The 20,274-nt window shown below is 47.4% G+C and overlaps 1 long non-coding RNA gene across 3 annotated transcripts in view; it reads right to left on the minus strand.

Annotated features, from left to right (window-relative positions):
• Window positions 1-1,234: 1,234 nt before the first annotated feature.
• Gm34500 overlaps window positions 1,235-20,274 on the minus strand; it is a 21,987-nt gene continuing 2,947 nt past the window's right edge. The window contains exons 2-3 of one of the 3 annotated variants that reach the window (XR_383568.1): window positions 9,541-9,670; window positions 1,235-1,459 (exon numbers count right to left, since the gene is read on the minus strand). This is a non-coding gene — a long non-coding RNA (predicted gene, 34500). Of the gene's footprint in view, window positions 1,460-9,540; window positions 9,671-10,330; window positions 10,475-13,364; window positions 13,414-20,274 lie in introns of those variants that run through there. The other 2 variants (XR_874804.1, XR_874803.1) reach the window with 2 other exon arrangements.

Here is a 20,274-nt window from a genome sequence, read left to right on the forward strand (position 1 = left end):
CCATCTGTAGAGCTCAGGGGGATGGGACACAGTGATTCAGATGCACATCCAAGGCGCCTTCTTGTTCTTTTCTCTACATTCCTCAGGCTTTTAACCCATCTTTCTTAGGCCCACCCAGTACCACAGTACCCATGGCCTCCAAGGCTTCCTCCTATTGGGAACTGAGAGCAAGACAGAAAGGCCCCTGCCCCTGCACCACTGAGAAACACCTGCAACCACCATGCTTCAGGGTAAGATTGGCCCAGGTCTTAGGGACAGAAAGTCCCGTCTTCTCCTCTGGGGAGGGAAGTTAATTGTTCTCCACTACGTGATGAGGCAGAGGGGAATTTCTAAGTAGCAAAACCTACACTGGTCCTAAAGCCAAGATCTCAGCCAGTGATCACCATCAATGACACCGCAGCAGGATCCGTGCTTGGCATAAAAAAAACAAACCAAACCAAACCAAATCAAAATGTAACAACAACAGTAACAATAACAAATAGCCATGATTTGGGATCACCCAGATCCATGCCCTCTTCTGCACAGTGGAAGTTCAAAGGTGACTTGCCGCACAGGTGATGGGTGTCAGAGCCGGCAGAGATGACAAATGTGACTTGTAGGCAACTGGGAGTTGACCTCACCCCACATGTGGATGGGAACCATTAGGAAGGCAGCCCAGTACATCCCAGCACACCTAATCGCTTCTGTGGTAAGGAAGGCTCTTACGTTCAGGCCCCAACTCTCCACTTGATTGCCTGCTAGGAAGAAGTGTAGCACTTGATAAATCAGTTCACATCCATTATCTCACGAGAGCCTTGGTTATTCTCTCTCTCTCTCTCTCTCTCTCTCTCTCTCTCTCTCTCTCTCTTTCTCTCTGTGTGTGTGTGTATGTGTTGGGGGGCTGGGATCTCCCTTTCCAATAATGAGACTAGGGTCCAGGTTGATTTGCTCGAGGTCACGCGCCTACTACAGAGAAGGCATTAGAGCCAATGCCTTTCTATTCCAAATGCCTCCGAGAGGCTGCTCTATTAGGAGGCTGTTGAGTGATGTTCTCTTCTTCAGCTCTGTTGCTTCTGGAAAATTCATGGCGACTCTGCTCTGGGCTCCTTCCCCTCCTTCGCACCTGGCTTCTTTGTATTCTGTACCCACTCACCTCCCGGGATTACTTCCCCTGATGTCTCCCTGGTTCCTCTTTCTGGTCCTTTCATCCCTTAGGTTCCACACTAGTGCAGCCAGTTGCCAGCCTGGCATCCTAACTGGTTTGATCCACCTGATCTGTCTCCAAGGGTTTGGGCTGCAAGCAGATTTACACAGAGGCAGAGAGAGAGGCTCTGGCTTGGGTCTGGATGCTCTCTAAGTTTGAGAACGCAGTTGCTCTTTCTCTGTAGCTCACTCAGATGCTCCAAGGGGCTGGGTCTCAGTCTTTCTCGATGCAGAATGGCTGGTACTGCTCCATATTGCCTCAGCTTGCACATTCATTCTGTCAAAAAAGATTATTAAAAAAAAAACCCTGAACTTAATCCCAACAGAGATTTGGTATGTCCATTTGCACATGAACAACTTTGGGACCCCTGAAGTTACATCTCATTATCTGGATATGTCCTTGGTGATCTCTCTTAGACTGATATAGCTAGGTTATGCTTTATCTTCTCTTTAGTCCCAAGGGCTTTTCTCCCTCTCTCCTGGCTCTAGAGATGCTTCTGGTCTGGACCTGCCTCTATCATCACAGCTGCAGGTTTGTTTCCAAGATACTTAACATGACTCTCTGAAGAGCTGTTGGGCCAGGGAGAGGGAGAGCCTGAACAAGGGGCAAAGGTGTGCATGTATGTACATGTGCACCAGTGTACAGTGGAGGGTATGACTTTACCTGCTGATGTAAAGCCAAAGGCCCAAGTATCTTTGCACATCTGTACACACACACACACACACACACACACACACACACACACACACACACACACACAGTGTGTGTGTGTACCTCTATATATGTGTGTGTGTGTTCTGTGTATGCACATTGGCTCTGACCCTCTGTCTTTTTGTTGTCCATCCCAGGTCATCTTTAGGCAACTTTCTTTTTCACTTTAAGACAGTTTAACACATACTTTCTATAATGACCAGGGTAGTTGGAGAGTGAGGAGAGACAGGGATACCATTTATGTTTTTCCCATCCCCCGATCCCTGTTGCAAAAGGCTAGACCCTGGGCCTCAAATTCTCCCAACAGGGCCCTTGCATTCCTTAGTACTGGTATCTCCCAGAGAAGCCAGCCCTGTGTGTTTCTTTTGCTTTTACCCCTGCAGACCCAGGCAGTTAGGGTAGAAGACTGCCACAGTCAGAAGGCTAGAAGGATGCAGAGAATGAGACAGGGAATCTGCTGTGGACCATGTCTGCTGAGCAAGTTCTGTCACCTCCTCCCATTGCCTTTAAAGGTGAATCTGAGCCAGTCTAATGCTGAAGGAAAGGGATCCTTGGGACACACGTGGGGCTGTGTACTGCATTTCAGCCTTGGATACGGTGGACCAAGCAAGAGGCAGTTTCTTTTCTGCCTCACGGGGAGCACACAACCTTGTGGCTTGGTGGCACGGATGTGTTAATGTCGGGGAGTGAGACACAGGCCAACAGGGCAAGGATCAAGCTCCATGGAGTGCCTTGGAAGGGCCAGGGAAGGCCTGGAGGGAGCTGTCTGGGCTGCAGTGTGTAGTGAGGAGAAGGGGCGTGACACTGCTGAATAATGGCAGGAGGCTGGCTTCAGGAGCATGATTTGAGACTAACAGCTCCATGGCCTGGACAGGGGGAAGGGCAGGGCTTGACTTCAAGCCCCTCTTGGAGACACTGAAGGACAGTCCCAAGGATCTTTAAAGAACTTCAGGGTTGATACAACTGTAACAATGAGAGGGACCAGCACTGAGGTAGGGTGTGTGGGTATTCTTTTGGGATAGCAACAGTAGCAGTGAGAAGTCAGTGGAGGGGGAGGGGCTCTTCAGCTGGCTGCAGGCCTCTCTGGCATCAGTGTGTCCACTTCTCACATAAACTCCCTCACGGCTGTTGTGAAAAGTGAAGGAGATGATGTAAACCTTAAAAATGCATGAAATGACAGTGTCATATGTAATTTCAATTCACTGTCGTTTCTGACAATGTCACATGTAATTTCGGTCCGTTGTCAAGCAGGAGGGAGAAGGGTAGGGCTGAGGTAGGCCTGAGGGAGGCAAGAAGTAAGGTTCCATCAGATGTAGCGTTCAAGAGATCTCCCATCTCTCTTCAAATCCTTTCTGACTCCTCCCTCCATCATGGCCAGGGCAAGACCTACCAAGGGGGCATCCCTGACAATTCTGAGGCCCTCTGCTGCTGATCCTTGAGTGTCTCTGTCACCTCACTCAGCAGGTACTGGAAGCAAGAGCTGGCCTTCATTCATGAGGGAGATGTGGATATTTTTTTGGTGGCCAGCGGATTTAATGTCCTCTGAAAGACCTGCCAATGTTTTTGTTTGTTTGTTTGTTTGTTTTTACAGGTCCTGCCCACAATGACAATGACTGGATTGGCCTGTTCTCAACACAATGATTCCTCAGACCCCACTGGATCAACACCACCTGCCAATTTGCTAGGAATATGGATTCCACACCCAACCCAGGCTTGTAGGACCAGGAATCTGAGGGTGTGATTCAGATGTCACATTTGTGAGGACGCTAGCCTGGGCTGACTATTGACTAGGGCAAGGATACCTTTGTTGATTGACTGGAACAATTTACCTACACAGTAAAATTCATTTTGGTTTTTTTTTTTTTTTGCCTCTGATTTTCACTTTTTTGGGGAGTTTCTCTCATCGTTTCTTTCCCTCCTGTCCCAAGAGAGGACTTGAAACTTCTAGCTGATACGCTCCCCAAATTTACCTGCGCTGGAAACATCTCTAAGGCATCTTTAACAAAGACCAGATGGCAACAAGTATTTGAAAAGAGGCCCAGGGGCTATGAATTAAAGAATATAAGTGCAATAGGTAGAAATGGGCTCCATCAGGGTGACAGACCGACTTGAGGACAAGACCCAGAGCTGGTGAGGATGTGGGAGAGAAGGTCCTGTTGTCAGCTGGGCACATGAACTGCCTTAATTGTTTTGGAAAGCAATCTGGCAAATTTAGTGCTACTTATTTATTTAATGACTTTAGCTGTACCATATAGAATGCCTTAACAGGTGGGTTGGTGCTGTCACGAAGGGAGTGGGCTAGCTATCTCTGGAACGGATGTCTAGCAAAAGGGCATGGTCTCGATATCTCTTACTCTCCCACTCTGTTTACTCTTCTGCTTTCTGCCATGGAATAATGCCAGATGAGAGCCTTTTCACCCTAAAAATCTTCGACTCCAGAAAAGGTTTCTGTTCTTTATAGTGGAATTTGGCAGACTGAGAAGCCAGCTCAAATAATTATGAATTTACTGAACTGAGTATGCATGTGTCTTATGATCCCTGTTTCTGGGAATGAATACTCGAGAGAGTCCTAGAGAGAGTCTCTCACCATGGGTGAAGGGGGCATATGGTGAATGCATTGAGTGTGCTGGACAGGATGAATAAGAGATAGAAGACCAGATCCATAGTGATGGGTGCTCACTATGGGATCCTGTGCAGTGTTAGAAACAGCAAGCCAGGTATGAGAGCAACAAGACAGTGGTGACTGATAAAAACAAAATGTAGAATAATAGTCACATGATAATACCATTTATGAACATCCAATACATTCAGAATGATCCTACATGGTTAAAAAAGATATATATGTTCTCAAAGAATGCTATAGGCATGTCTGAACAGATGCCTATATGAGGAGGAGATGAACTTGTATGGTGTTACTGCTACTTTTAAATGTCAACCTGCTACAACAACATAGAATCCTCTGGGATAACAGCCTGAATGAGGAATTATCTAGATCACTTTAGCTTATAGGCAGTCTTTGGGGAGAGTGTCTTAACTGTTAATTGACTCAGCCAATTGTGGGTGGCACCATTCCCTAGGCAGGGATGCCAGAACTGTAATGCATGAAGAGGGAGAGTCAGTTTTCTTCAGTAGCGAGGCCCCTGAAGGGCTGCACATGCACCAGTAGGTGGCTCTACACTCATGCATGTACTGGCAACACAGAGTGAATTCTGTGGGTTGAAAAACGGAAAGAAGAAAAGAACACATGGACTTAAGAGGGAGTAATGGTGTGCAGATAGAGGAGGAATCGGAGGGAAGGGAATGGGGCAGATTTGATCAGAACACATATGCATGTATGAAGATACTAATAAAAGAAAGAATTTGAGGGAAAAAAAAACTAAAGAATACTAGCTTCAACACAAAAGCAGAAGGAGCAAGCCGGTGGTATAGGCCCCTTTGTTTTTCTCTGCTCTCTGGATGTGGTGTGACTAGCTGTCTGAGTTCCTGCCTTGGCCTCCCTTCGGTGATGGACTTTTAACCTGGAGCTGTAAGCCAAATAACCTTTCCTCCCCCGTGTTGCCTTTTGTCAGGCTGTTTCATTACAGGGATGGCAATGAAACTGGAACAGATGGAGTGGGGACAGGGACGAAGGGGAAATAACAGGATACACTGAGGAGTCTTCCGCAGACGAGAAACACTCTGACAGTGTTGTACACCGGGAAAAAGCACAATGGCCTTGGCTCAGTGCAGATCTGGTCAAAAGTAAGAAAAGAGAAAGAAGCTGCTATTTCTCTGAAGATGGCTTAACGCTGGAGAAAGAGCCTGGCGTAAGAAGAGCAAACTGAACACCCAGAGGCGAGTGTTTGTCCTGAAACTGACTCTGATCTGGAAAATTGGCGCAACACAGTCCTGCCAGCCGTGCCCCTGTTACAGGGTGATCAGCCTGTCATGGGCATTCACAACCATCTGGTTTTCTTCATTTCCATTTGTTAACACTCTGGAAAGCTGTTAACACTTCTGAGGATGCGCATGCGCATTCAGCCGCAGGTCAGACTCAAGAGTGGGCTAGGCTGGTAGATGCTTAGGTACTTAGCTTGGCGTCTAGGCTCCCTTTTTGGAAAATAAGCAAGCTTTTTTTTCATACATAGCCCAAAGCAGAGAGAACAGGATCATTAACTCCTCTGTGTCTTTGTCTCTTCAGCCAGTATAATAACAGCGCCATAGGCTGAGACAACAACATTCATCTCTCATAACTCTAGAGCCTAGGAAACCTGAGATCAAGGGGCTGGCAGATACAGTGTCTGGTGAAGACTTGCTTTCTGGTTCACGGGTAACTATCTTCTTGCTGTGTTCAAACAAGGAGAAGGCGGCAAGCAAGCTCTCTGGGGACTCTCTTGTATAAACATTAATCTCACTGCTGAGGCTCGACCCTTTAGACTTTGTCACTTTCCAAAGATCCTGCCCACCGATGTTATCACACAGGGAGTTCTAACTTATGGATTTTGTAATAACAATCACTCAACTTTAGCATTTATCAACAGAAGAATGTTTAGAGGTTTTATTGGTAGGAGGGACTTGAGGATAAGAGTTTTTGGAAAACTAATTCCAAAGGCTTAAAAACTGCAATGTTAGGTGTGGTTATAATAACTCCACTTTTAGATCCAGTTTTTTTTTATTTATACTTTTTTATTTTTATTTACTGTCTTAATTGCTTTTCTGTTGCTGTAATAAAATACTGTGGCCAGGAGCAAATTATGGAGGTGTTTATTTTGGCTACAGTTCCAGGGGTAGGAGTCTGTAATGGCAGCAGAGGCATGGCAGTTGGTGGCTGGAACATGAAGCTTAGCTTGCACATCTTGGATATCTATCACACATTGAAGAACAGCTAACAGAAAGAAGAAACGGAACTGAAGTGGGCCAAGGATAGGAACTCCCGGAGCCTGCTTCAGTGACTGACTTCCTCCTTCAAGGCTCCATCTCCTAAAGGCTTTACAGCCTCTCCAAACAGCGCCACCAACTGGCAACCAATTGTTCAAATTCATGAACCTATGGAGGATATTTTCCATCAAACCACGGTGGTTGGTTTTGTGTCATGACAGCCAAAAAATAATTTAAGGGAGGAAAAAATATGCTCTGGCTCACAGATTCAGAATGCTAATTCTATGGTTGCTTGGACCCCATGCAGTTGAAAAGAAGGCATGAAAGCATGGTGGAGAATGGCTATTCAGAGTGCAAGACAGGCTAGGGATGATAGACCACTAAGACCCACCTCCCTAGGAAGTGGCCCACTTCTTCCCCCTCTCAAAATCTTGAGAACCTTCCAAAATAGTACCACCAGGTTGGGACCAAGCATCCAAAATGTGGGTCTCATAATCAAGCCATGGCAGATAACAAGACTTTATAAGGCTGATGATTAGTTCTATTGAGAGGATAACATGGGTCTTACTTGCTGGGTTCTATCTCTAAATACCTCTTAGAGAGAAGGGCCCAAGAGTACATCCTTCCTCCTATGAGTCACATATTGTCTTTCTTGGAACTTAGTGTTAGCTCTCCATGGTGTGTCCCACTTCATGGGAAATGGAGCAGTTTGGAAGGAAGCAACCCAGAAAACAGAAGTCCATACAGTTCCATCATGCCCATCTCAAACACTTCCAGCCTTGGCTCTCAGGCATGGCTCCAGGCAAAAACTCAGTGGAGGCCATGGTAGTAGGGTAGGTAGAGGGGTCTTTCAGGCTTTCTTGATTTCTGCCAGGTTTGTTTTTTGTTTGTTTGTTTTTGGCTGATTAGTTCATGTATGGAGTCCTATGGCCCCATCAGCCTGCGTGAGTTTTCCAGGTCTTCCCCAGGAGATATTCAGTTCCAAAGCAACAACCGACTCTAGGTTCCTGAAATGGATCTTTCCTTTTTTTAGCCACCCACTGCATAGTGACCCACTTTTGCAGCCAATACCCACAGGAACTTTGGTTACTTCCACGAGTTGATTTTCTGAAGGACAGGCTCCATACTCCGTTCCTTTAACTGTGGTCTGAAAGCTTCTTACAGACACCAAGCATCTTGGGGATGGGAAGGTGCCTGAGGGCCCAGAGCTGCTGAGCAGGGTGTCACTGGAGCCACTATGATTCCTTCTGACCTGAGACCCTGGCTTGATTGTGAGACACCAAATGAGAAGTTCTGTGTGTGACTCCTGAATTCCTCAAGAAGAGGGATGGGAGAGGGAGAGGTAGGAAATATAACCATCATGTTGGATGATTCAGATTCTATAAACAAGATGGAAGAGTCGCATCAACACCCCTGTGTTGGTCATATATTACATGTAAGCTCTGTAGAGCAGACTTGTGACGCTATAGGTCTAGGTGGAGCATATTGAGGGTGTGTGGGAGTCAGAGTCTGCAACTGTGGGGTGTGGGGTAGGCATAGAGAATTCCTGTTCTGTGATGGGGGGTGGGGACTAGACACTCAACAGGGACAAGGCCCATTCCTGCTGCTTTCATCTGGCTCTTTTTATTTTTTTCCTGATGTACCTGAGTATCATAGACTAGGTATCTTTTTAGAAAGAATACAGGACTTTTTTTTTTTTTTTAATCTAGAAGTTGGGAAGTCCAAGAGCGTGGTGCCCGTGTCTGCTGAGGGCCTTCTTGCTGTACTCTATCCTGGTGGAGAGCATCACATCTGAGGTAGAGCTAATACACCTGCTCAGTTCTTTCTCATCTTTGCATCCTTTATACACCGTAGTATGTAGGAATGCACCCCTCCCCACACCAGTAGGGAAACAGCACAAAAGGGTGAGATTCACAGGAGTCTTGTTGATAATCTAAGGGAGTCTTGTCAGCCTGGGATCCCACAAAGTCCATCAGAGCAGAAGAACTTGGAAGGTGCTGGTAGGCAAAGCTAGCTGTTTCTAGATCTAGGCAGCCTGGGAGACACATGGTTGCTGGTGCATCAGGATATAGCACTGAGTGATGTAGTGAAATCACAGGTGTAGAGAGAGGATAAGGGCACCGCAAGGGTCTCAGGGAACTAGCGGTACCTGTCATCCCTACTGCCATGAACCTGAGAAACCATATCCTGCACTCTTCCCAATTCCCAGACATGCTGTCCCGCTCTGAAGTTTACCTCCACATACAACCAGGATAGCCATGTGGTACCTCTGTTGTCCTGGAGATGAACTGAGGAGGAACAACATGCTCTTGGGTGTGTGTGTGTGTGTGTGTGTGTGTGTGTGTGTTGGGGACCAGGAGCTCTTGCTCAGAAGGTTCCTGACTTCTCTGTCTGCCTAATGTCTTATCTCTCTTAAAGGGAAGTACTACCCCTGGCTGGAGGTTCGGGGAACAGGGACTGAGGCCTCTCTGTGCTCTGTGACAGGGCATAACTGTGAAGGATCTCTTAGGATAGGGCAGCAGCAACACGGCCAGCTTGTCCCTGAAATGTGACTCAGGGCTCAGCCTAGCTCACAGGAGAGTCTCCAAACATTTCTTGAAGAATGAATGAAAACATGTAAGCACTTTGTAAATTGCAACGAATTTACCAAAGTTACTTAATATGCTTCTCCGGAGAGGATGCCTGGGGCTAATGCTTAGCAAAAGAAATGGAGTTGGATTTCAAGGTGAAGGCTAGGCTGGAGCTGGTCCTGTGGGGATGCTTTTCAGGGGAGGAGGTGGAAGCCATACCTGTCTGCATCTTCCCTGCTCTCAGGGTTCTGCAATGATGTAGCCTGTGTCAGCAACCCAGCCATCTCCTTTTCACGGGAAATTTGCTGTCCCCTCCCTGTAATGCTTTTCCTGATTATAACATCAATTACTGTAAAACAAACAAAAAAGGAAATGTTTCACATGGAATGTGAGTGGTCTCTTCCTATTCACCCAGATCCATCCATCCATCCATCCATCCATCCATCCATCTATATGCCAGATGAGGTAGCCACTTTCAGTGTATGCCTTTACAGATATTTTCTGGATGCATGCACCAACTTATTTACTTTATTTATTTATTCGTTTTCCAGAAGCACAGCTCAGTAATTTTCTTATATCACCTAGCAACATATCATGGACATTGTTATTTTTTTAAAAATCTATCCCGCATTCGTTTTAATGGCCACTGATGTCCTGAGCTATGCACCGCGCATTGCTTATTTAACCAGTCCTCTGCTGATGGGCTCTGGATTGGGCGAGATGGAAATTGCATTTTGAAGGAGTGTGGGGAGGGTGATGGCTGGCTGGAGTAAAGGCTTTCTTAATGATAGCATTCCAGGTAAGGTATGAAGCAATATTCCTCGCCTTCTATCTTCCATCTCTTTCCCCTTGTGCTGCTGTTATTGAGATGACAAAAACAATCCATCCCCTGACTCCCCCAAACCCTTGGTCTCCTTTCCCAAGGGGGTGAAAGGGTACCCCAGGTCCTGAGCTTTCTGCACCCACCCGGTCTGCCCAGAGCTGTTAGTCTGGCCCCATGGCCTGCTGGGATTTGGCTGCTCACCTGCTGGGCTCCTACCCTTTTGTTTGCTCAGCTTGGGGCTTGGCAGAGGGTCTTGACTCACACTGGGGGGCGCAGTGGAGAGCAAACAGTGAGGTGAGGACCAGATGGAGCGAGGAAGGCAGTGGCTCGCTGGAGAGAGAGTGATTAGAGTAGAGGTCATGCCATCCCAAGAGATGGCAGCCAAGAGGACAGCGCTGCTGTTTGTCATGGCATTTGGCATTTGGGAAATTCGATGATGCAAACGAGGTCTCCTGCTCTGGTGCCTATGAATATTCATGAGGAGGTTTTCCCCCTAGAGCAGCTGGGAATTCCTCCAGACACCAACCAGCTTCTTTCTCTACTGCAGGTCTAGGATGGGGTCCTTCTGTATTCTGGCTTTCTGCTCCCCTACCTTCCTCTGTATCCTCCAATTCTTTGGGTATGGCAGCAGAGGCAGGACAAAAGAAGCCAGTCTTGGAGTCCCCAACCGACAGGTTTGGATCTGACTTCTCTGGCCCTATTTACTGCTTTTCTCTTTGGAAACTCATGACCAAGGAAGGTTACCACCAGGAAAGAACCAGAGGCAGAAGGTGGAGAAAAGTATGGGGCACTGGACATAATCTTAGGTGTAGTTTAGAACAAGTGGGGAAATTGAGGCTAGCAGCATAATTGGCCAGCATATGTCACCTGGCAAGGTAACCAAACTGCAGATGAACCAGGTGACAGCAGAACCTGACAATACACTGCACTGCTGGATCAGTTCACTTGCTGTGTTCCCAGTGCACCCAGGTCTCCTGGCTCATCTTCTCAGCTTGTCTGGATTTGGAATCACATGGGAGAAACACCTCCGGGTAGATCTCTGTGGACACTTCCAGAGAAGTTTAACTAAGGTTGGGACTTACTCTCAGTGCGAATGACACCACCCTACAGACTGAAATCTTACAGAAAGGTAGGGGACCACCAGCCATCATTGCTCTCTGCTTCTTTTTTTTTTCCATTTTTTATTAGGTATTTAGCTCATTTACATTTCCAATGCTATACCAAAAGTCCCCCATACCCACCTCCCACACTCCCCTACCCACCCATTCCCCCTTTTTTGGCCCTGGCGTTCCCCTGTACTGGGGCATATAAAGTTTGCAAGTCCAATGGGCCTCTCTTTCAAGTGATGGCCTATTAGGCCATCTTTAGATACATATGCAGCTAGAGACAAGAGCTCCGGGGTACTGGTTAGTTCATAATGTTGTTCCACCTATAGGGTTGCAGTTCCCTTTAGTTCCTTGGGTGCTTTCTCTAGTTCCTCCATTGGGGGCCCTGTGGTCCATTCAATAGCTGACTGTGAGCATTCACTTCTGTGTTTGCTAGGCCCTGGCATAGTCTCACAAGAGACAGCTCTATCTGGGTCCTTTCAGCAAAATCTTGCTAGTGTATGCAATGGTGTCAGCGTTTGGAAGCTGATCATGGGATGGATCACTGGACTCTGCTTCTTGACTGGGTACACACTGTGACAGGCTGCCTCTTGCCACCACCGTCTTATTACCTTCACTGCCATAGTAGACAGTACCCTCAAACTGTTTCTTTCTTGGAGCCTGCTCTCTGTACCACAGCTGCCTCTTGTCCCTGGACCTTTGGTTTCTAGCCACTCATTGCCATACTTGGTACAGATGTCCTACACCAACCATCTTTATAGAGGGCACGGGCCTCCTAAACTTCAGGTGGGACTGTCTCTTTTTCATGCACCCAGAATTGTGTGTGCCTGGCTCCTGTGACTGGCTTATAAGGAGCACAGGAAAGAAGGTATAAGTGAGGACTGCTTGGCTGTGGAAGACAGCCAAAGCTGTGGGTGTGGATTGAATTAGAATGAGATGCAGAGAAGAAAGAAATCCCACAGGTTATGGCTGGGCCATTGGGCTTACACTTTCCTTTAAACTCAGACACTGAAACTTTCTCTCAGATGAAACCTTATCCAAAGCGTTGCAGATAAAACTACAACAGCAGGTCTGTTTAGGTGGTGGTGACATGAGGGGCCTGGATTCAGCTCTTTAGCTACCGTCCTTAAGCAGGCCAGCTCCAAAACTACACTCCTCCTGTGACTCAGTATGCAGACGAAGAGAGGGAGCTCAGGGAGGAATGAGGTTTGCATGAAGGCATCCAGCCTGGTAGTGGCAAAAAATATAGACTAAGGGATGCTCTTGAGAACCTCTCAGCACTCGGGGTATCTTTTTCCTCCTCCTCTGGGTTTCTGGGTATTCCATCTGAAACTTTGATGAGAGGTCCCTCGGCACTTGAAGATGAATATTGGCAAAAAGGAGGATGTGGAGAAGAGGTAGGCACATGAGGTCTCTTGCCAGCGGGTTTCCATCTAGCCCGGGGTTTGTGTAGGTCCAAGAGAACTGTGTAGGGTTGCCTGAGCTGAGACTGACCTAATCCTCATTTCCTACTTCAGCCTGATCAAACTGCTATGTGTTTCCCAGTTCCTCAGTTTTCCCATCTGGAAGCAGAGCAGAGTTCTCAAATTTTTCAGCCTAGTGAAGTTACTGGAGGGTGGTGCCTTATGCTTTGTAATCAAGCTATATGGGTCTAGACGAAATAGAGCAAGCATATTCATATATACTCTCTTAGAGCAAGAGAAAGAGTATGACTATGTTGTATGAGGGGGTTTGCTTCATTTCAAATGAGAACTGTCCAAGACAGGCATAAAGGTGGCCCAGAGATGGTAGGTGGCAGTGGCCTCTAAGTGTGGAAATGGGTGAGAGCATTAAGAGCCTGTAGCACACAGGCCGAGAGCACGAGCTGCTTGTGGCCATGTAAGAATGTGAGTTCTTCCCAGCTACCTTCAGGCTGATTCCAGGAGGGAGGGATGAGCCCATTATAGCTCCTTTAGTTTTCATGGTCAGTAGTTCTGGTCACTTAGTACATCTTCCCTTAGTTTTGTCTAGGTGTCAGGACATGGCATTAAGTGTCATCTACAGCTTTCAAGTGACTGAGCCCTTATATGAAGTAATTTTGCTTCTGTATAATCTGAACTTCTGAAATTACCTACCTGTGTAGTACTCCATGCCATTTCTGTCTCAGGGCCTTAGTTTGTTTATCTGTGAAATGAGAGAGCTGGAGTGATGAAAGAAGTTGGACTTAGTCATCACTAAGGACAGTGTAGCTCACTGTTTATGTTTTAAGTCTAAATTCTTATAGAAGTGACTCTTTCTTACTCTGATAGTTTATCAACTTAGTTTTACTCAGTCCCAAGGCATCTCTGCTACCACTCTTGTACATTTTTGCTGAGAGTTTGGTGGGAACTGATCATGCTTTTTGACGTGTTGCCCAAATCCTACCACACAGACTACTCTGACTTTTCTTATCTGGGAATGTCATATATGTATGCATCCATTCACTCATTCACCTACCATTCATCTATCCTGCTACCCATCTACTCACCCACCCACTTATCCATCCATCCATGCATCCATCCATGCATCCATCCATCCATCCATCCATCCATCCATCCATCCATCCACCGACCCACCTACCCATGTATCCATCCATCCATCCATCCATCCATCCATCCATCCATGCATCCATCCATCCATCCATCCATGCATCCATCCATCCACGTATGTACACACACATGTATTTATCTACTCATCTACTACCACCCACTTATCCTTCCACTGTTTACCCATCACCCACCATCCATCTCATAAATATATTTTATAGTGCCCATTACAAACCAAATACTCTGCCTAGAAACATATAGAGATGAGGAGATGTAGCTTCTCAATTAAGTAACTCACTGGTTGAAAGTAAGTGGGCAACAAGCAGCAACTATAATACAAAACTCAACAGAGTTCCTAAGTTAGATTTGATTCCCTTGTTCACTACTCGCTTCCTAGTTACCTGTGTACTCATGTGTGAGTTACTTAATTCCCTCTGAATCCATCTTTCTATTTGTAAAGTGTAGATAAGCATACAGTGCATAGTGAAGGAAAAACAAATCTCATTAAGCATTATTCTTTCTTTGGAAGAAAGGCACAAAACCACAGCATGGCGACACGGGATAGAAGAACACACTTAGCTTTGGATGAATTCAAGAAGCTTCCTAGCATGGTAGACATCTGAGAGAGGCACACTGAACAGAGAGGATTCCAGGACAGGAGAGCAGGGCATTACTACAGAACAGGGAGCATGGCTTGATCATGGAGGTGTGAGGAGCAAGATGGAGGGAGAACAGGAGCCAGGTGAAGTGATCACTGCTGCTAGGACTAGCCTTTCTGGGGACCCACGGAGGGTTTTTTGAGCAGGAAGAATGGGATATGGCTTCTAGGTTCTTTGGGCAGAGCTGGAACTTCTTCTAGGGACCATAAAGCAGGATTCAGTGCTGCCACCATCACCGTGCCTGCCAGGTCCCTGGTAACATCAGCACTAGCTACACAGGCTCTGTCAGTTCCTGCTCATGGTGCTGTTTCGGGGTCCTTAGTAAGAGCAGAGCTTAACAATTCCTTCCACTTTGGGACCCTCTATTCATGTTTATTTTGTTTTTTCTCTCTTGAGCCCACCCCTTCCTGCTTTGCCTCCCTCCTCCAGGCCTCTCCCCTGCCACCTTCACAAGTCCATTTCCTGTGGCCAGAATGGAGAATCCAATTTGCTCTAAGCTTGCTTGCCAGGGTTCGGAGAGTTAGCACCTCTGTCCTGGGTGCGAGCTCTCTCTTCTCTCTGGGGTGCCCCACATAGATATCTACGGGCTGAGATGGGTACCCCTCTTCCTTTCCCACAGAGCCTAGGGCGGAATGGGAAGGGTAGCAGGCTTGGTTGCACCACAGGGTATCTGGCAACCATCTAGGTGAAACTTGAAAGTGGACAAACAAGAGGACCGGGCAGATCCTTGGGGGGACAGGGGAACGGACTCCTCGAGAAGTGGGAACATGTTTCCCAAAGAACTTTATCTGCCTGTCAGTACCCTCCAGCTGGTGCCAGTTGTTGGAAACTTCTGTGAGATCTGGGCAGACACTGACCCTCTGTCCTAGAACTTCAGAAATCAGTGGCTGGTTGAGGACTTGGATTGGCCTCTGCAGTCACAAGGGAGAATTTCAGGGAGACCCTGGGCTTTAGGACAGAGTCCAGGTAAGATACAGAAGGAGTATGGCTCTCATCCTTGCTCCCAACCCCAGAGAGCTGGTTCCAACTGGGTCAGGATGATTCCAGAAAGGCTCTGCTCTGCAGGGAGAGTGTGAGGTCTCTTGCTGACTCCTTGCTTTCGAGAAGGGTTGCCTTGATTAGGTAAGTGACTTATCCTTTTTAGCCTGTTTCTCAATCATAGAAGCATGATAAGGATCCAGGGATATCCTGTGGTGTGTTTATGGTGTGTGTGTGTGTTGTTTAGGTTTTTGACAACTTATCAAAACTAGAGCCACCTGAGAGCCTCAGTTGAGAAAATGCTCCCAGCAGATTTGCCTGTAGGCAAACCTGTGGGGCATTTTATTTATAAATGATTGATGTGGGAGGGCCCAGCCCACTGTGGGTGGTGCCACCTCTTGGGGGATAGGCCTGTGGTGTGTAAGGAAGCAAACTGAGCAAGTCAGTAAGCAGCACTCCTTCATGGCCTCTGTTCCAGTTCCTGCCTCTGGGTTCCTGACCTGCTTCCATTCTTGCCCTGACTGCACCCACCGATGGATGGTTTTACAGAGGTATAAGATCCTCAACCAGGACAGGGGTGGAGGGAGATCAAGACAGGGTCTCATGACTGTTGGTCTTGAACTTCCCTATGTAGCAAAGAATAATCTGGAACGTATGGTCCCCCTGCCTCCACTTCCTGAGTGCTGGGATTGTAAGGATGCACCAGTGCACATGGCTTTGGAGTGTTTAGAGCAGTGCCTGACACATAGAAAACATAGACAGAGGGGAGGAAGGAGAGAGGCCTCCTTAGGACAGGGCTTCAATCTGAGGATCCATGAGGTTCCTGTCTTGCTATCTGCTTATTCCTTGGGCTGCAGATCAGACCATCATCTGCACTGAGGAGCCTCTTTATCTCTTCTCTTGCCCCTCATCTCAGCTCGTGTCTGTATCTGTGGATGATGTCAGTTTATCTCCCTGCCTATCTGGCTCTATCTCTTGCTCACTGCTCATCCTTTCCACGCCCCACCCTTCATCCCCATTTTCCCTCCTCCCATCTGGCTTCTTTCTCACTATCTCTCCTGTGGGCACTCTGCTTCTGCCCATCGCTATACTTCTATCTGCCTCCTCCAGGACTTTCCCTAGTCTATTCCCTCCCTCCCTGTCTAAATCTCTGCCTCTCGGTTCTACCGGCAGAGCTCTTTCTCAGCATCCCCACCCCCACGTGCACCTAAGCAGACAAGCACAGAGTAGAGCAATGCAGGCAGATGGGGACTGAACACAGTCTCTCGAGGCGAGGGGCAGGCTTGCTAATTCCCCCGCTCTGGGTGGAGGAAGTGGACATCTCATTTGATTATGTCACATCCACTCAGCCGCTCCACCCAGATGATGCAGTGCAGCCCGCTCACTTGCCTTGCCCTGCCAGGACCTAATGGAGAGAGATCTCCTCTTGTTCAGCTGACCACAGGGCCCTTCTGGAACAGGAATGGGCCCAGCCAGTCTGGCCTAGAGACTCTAGGGCTGTTGTGATTCCCTGCTTATTCTAATTACACCCAACTGCCAGTCTCTGGGGTTTGTTCCTCTCATCTTAATCTCCCTGGAATTGGATCTCAGCGGCTCTCATTCCATTACTGCCCCTTCCTCACTGGCCCACAGCCTGCAGGAGCCAGTCTGCCCTGACTCTCCTCTGTGGCACGAGGCCCATGGTTGTGTTGGTCAGAGAGATGACCAGAGGGACTGGGGCTGGGACCCAGGCCAGTCCTGCTTTTCTGGTTTGAGTGTGCAGACCCTAGGGCACTGCAGCTGAGCTGACTCCAGCTGTGTCAGCTGCCACAGAAGATTTTAAGAGAAGTCCCACCTCTTCTTCCTCCTTTCTCAAGAAGTTTGGTTTGGAGAGACAAGACCAACAGATTAGGTATGGCCCTTTCCATAAGTAGGCATTGATTCAGAGATCAAATACCCAGCGAACATTGCTTATTGGGTCTGGTTCTTTTGTGTACATTATGCCACTGGGCCCTCACTATTATCCCTCTCTAGTTTTAGGTGGGGCAGATGAGGCATGGAGACATTGAGAAGCTTGTGTAGCTGGTGTCAACTAATGCTCAATGCCTTGAGCTAAGCCCTGTCTTCTCCCTCTCTCTTGGGGGCTGTTTCATCAGAACTCTATGAGTCAAGTGTTGGAGAAGACCCCAGGCCAGGGAGTGAGCAGCAATGGAGAATATGTTAGAGGTCTGTGTCCTCGGTGTTCTGTGGGGCACAAGGGAAAGGTGGTTAGAGGCCTTGTATAACTCACAATAGAGTCTGATCCTCAAAATATGGACAAGGGAAGCATATGGAATTACCAGTAAGCAGACCAATTCAGTGAGGTGAGCTGCGCCCCTCAAAATATATGTCTGCATTGGAAGTCTGGTAGCTGTGTATGTGGCTTTAGTCTCAAGATGACATCACCTGGGGTTCTGCATGGGTCTCAAGTCCAGTGACTGATGCTCTTGTATGGGAGAGGAAGGGAGGTATGCGTAACAGAGGAACGCTGTGGAAAAGTAGAGTGATTACTACCATGAGCCAAAGAGTATTGGGTGTTGCCAGAGGAGGCAGGGCTCTCTCCCTGTGAGTTTTGGAAGGGATTTCACCCCACCTATATCTTGATTTCTGACCTTTGGCTCCCATAACTGAGATAATGAATTCCTACTGCTCTAAACTACCAGTGTGGAAGGAGTCCCCCAAGGAGAGCTGTAAACAGGAAAGGTTGGGGGCTGTTGCAGTTTCAAGGGCAGATTAGGACTTATCATTTGGCTCCCCACACAGGACTTACATAGAAGGACTGGCTGATGATTCGGCGTTTGATCTTTGCTACTGACCAGGGAGGACACGTGAATTCCAGAAAAAGGGTCTCCAGTGGAGTGAAGAATGGGGCTTTTAGGTGAAACAGAAAGCAAGTCCTACTTCTCTTAGGTAGTCAATTGATGGCACAGCCCACAAGAAGAGATTTTTCTAGAGATATGCCATGGTTTGGATATTGTTTTAGTGAGTCTTCCAAGGCATTGGAAGCTTGGGCTCCAGTGTGGAGATGTGGAGAGGTGGGGCCTGATGTGGCACCAGTAGATCACTGAGGGCGCTTGGTGGATGGTGGGGCTGCCCTGATAGTATCTGAAAGATAATGAAAGATGCTTCAGGGTGATCATAAAGAAAGACAACTGTCATCAACTTCTACTCTGCCAGAAATCATCCCTAAGGCCACTTTCCTGTGCATAACTCTGGTCTAAATTAAGTAAGGGCTTTGCTCTGGGCAGGAAGACTTCGTCCAGCCTTGTTGTTCCATAAAAATGAGTGGATTTCCCAGCTTCTTGTCCTCCCTTGCTAACCTTAAATGACAAACAGGTCTCGTGCCTCCAAGTATTAAGACCCTTTTCCCTGAGTGGCTCTGGGATCTGTTTCCAACTTGAACTGAAAGGGCAGAATTAAGCAAGATAAGCCAGTGTTTTGTTTCTAGTGCTTATGACTGCTAGAAATCTCAGTGGGCATTGCTGACAGTGGAGGAAGAAGTAATTTAACATAGGGGCAGGAACACGGTGCTCTGGGCTTGCTCTCAAAGGCTCGTCCTGTTGGAGGTTGGGCACGTGAAGGACGGGCAGATCAGTGGAAATGTACTCGGTGCTGGGGGAGAGAGGGAAATGTGGACCATTTATCTGACCACAGGCCTCAGTGCCTGGAATGTTCCTCTCTCCTGCCTGGTGATCACGGCTCTCTGCTTTTGCTCTTTCCTCTGCAGATGGTGTGATGCTTTCCCACAGACCTCGCTCCAGAGTAATTCTCTTTACCAGAGGCCTCCCCACCCACCAGTGCTAGCCGAAGTGGGACCTGGACAACCTTTAGCTGCTAGCGGTTTTCAGTCTTGTTCTTATTTGGTCTTTAAGGGAATAATATCACTGAAGGTTGCCTCTGATTTCCTCCTTTTTAAAAGAAAATTATGCTTTGAGAATTTCATACACATATACAATGAGATATGGTTGTATTCATCCCCCCATTTTTCTCCTCTAACTCCTGCTAAACACTCACAACATAGTTCCCTGCCAATGTCATGTATTTATTAATAGCCCACTAAGTCCAACTAGTGCTTTTCATATGCATTGAACGTGAGAAACCTACACCCCAAGGAAGAATAGTTTTCCCTCACCTGATAGCTATTAGTAGCCAATAGCTTCCTAGTTAGTGGTGGGGCCTTAAGAGCTCCTCCCCTATTCATGCTAGAATTTTGGCTGGCTTGATCTTATGTGGGTCTTGTACAGGTGAGCACAGCTGCTGTGTACATGAAATCCCACGACTGGGGAGGTCCCTGGCCCTAAGGTTGGCCTTTTTGTAATTTTGCTACATTGTCATGTTGTTGAATCATCTTCTAAATATTCATATTTATACATAGACCTGGGCTGCTCTCAGCCTTCATCAGACAACTTCTTTTTTGTATTGGGCAATGGTCAATGTAGAGATTCCTAACTGGTCAAAGACCAGAGGATAAATAGCTATGAATGCTCAGCTCTCGGTGGGACATCTTTATCTGTCTCCCTTTCTATCACTTTCTTTCCTCTACTTTGGCCCTCTTTCTTCCCCCTTATCTGGGTGAATGCCCACAGCTGATGCACATGCACTTCTGCAGGTGAGCTGGGTGTTCTGAACAAACCCACCAGCTTTCAGTCCTTTTGCACAGCCGCTGTCTTTCTTCCTTGAAGAACCTTCAGGGGAGTGATGTCACAATGATGGCTTTGGAGCCATGTCCAGCTGACACTAGCTTGGTTCCCAACCTCCCTCCCACATCTGTTCATGTTCTCCTCTACCTCCCTTAGGACTGATCT

This window comes from Mus musculus, chromosome 14 (assembly GCF_000001635.26).
Source record: "Mus musculus strain C57BL/6J chromosome 14, GRCm38.p6 C57BL/6J".
Classification (NCBI taxonomy): domain Eukaryota; kingdom Metazoa; phylum Chordata; class Mammalia; order Rodentia; family Muridae; genus Mus; species Mus musculus.